Source organism: Galeopterus variegatus, unplaced genomic scaffold, assembly GCF_000696425.1.
Source record: "Galeopterus variegatus unplaced genomic scaffold, G_variegatus-3.0.2 Scaffold410, whole genome shotgun sequence".
Lineage (NCBI taxonomy): Eukaryota > Metazoa > Chordata > Mammalia > Dermoptera > Cynocephalidae > Galeopterus > Galeopterus variegatus.
Window position 1 is genome coordinate 676461 of NW_007726521.1, and position 736 is coordinate 677196.

Sequence of the window (736 nt, forward strand, 5' to 3'; positions counted from 1 at the left end):
CTCCGTCTCCATCTTTTATCCAGCCCTTTTCTAGCCCCAACTTACCGCCATCTTGTTCCCTGCTGACTCCTATTTCACCTGCCCTGGCACCCTCTTTTAGTCCCCCTGTGACTCATTCCCAGGGACTTCTCCCTTCCTCTACCATGGCTCCTCTCCACGAAGTAGCTGGTGCTGAGGGGGTCGTAAGGGTGCACGTTCCCTTTTCATTAGCCGATCTCACTCAGCTAGAAAGGAGATTGGGGTCCTTCACCACCGACCCCTCTACTTACATTAAAGAATTCCAATGGGTCCTTCAGGCATACAGTCTCACACATCATGACATCTATATGCTCCTGGCCAACACCCTCCTTCCAAAAGAACGCAATCACGTTTGGGGTGCGGCTTGGAGTCATGCAGATGAAGTCCACCGCACAAACCCTGCCCTCCCTATTGGCCCCCAGGCAGTTCCTGAACAGGAACCACATTGGGATTACAACACTCCACAGGGAATTCAGGCCAGAGATCATTTTAGTTCTTGCCTCCTGGCCGGTCTTAAAAAGGCCTCTCGCAAAGTTGTCAATTTCCAAAAAGTCCAGGATGTTATCCAAAAAAAGGAAGAAACCCCATCCAAGTTCCTTAATTGCCTAACTCAGGCTTTCCAACAATACACCAACCTAGATCCCACCTCATAAGACAGACGCCACGTCCTTATGACATACTTTTTGGCTCAATCCTACCCCAACATCAAGGCCAAACT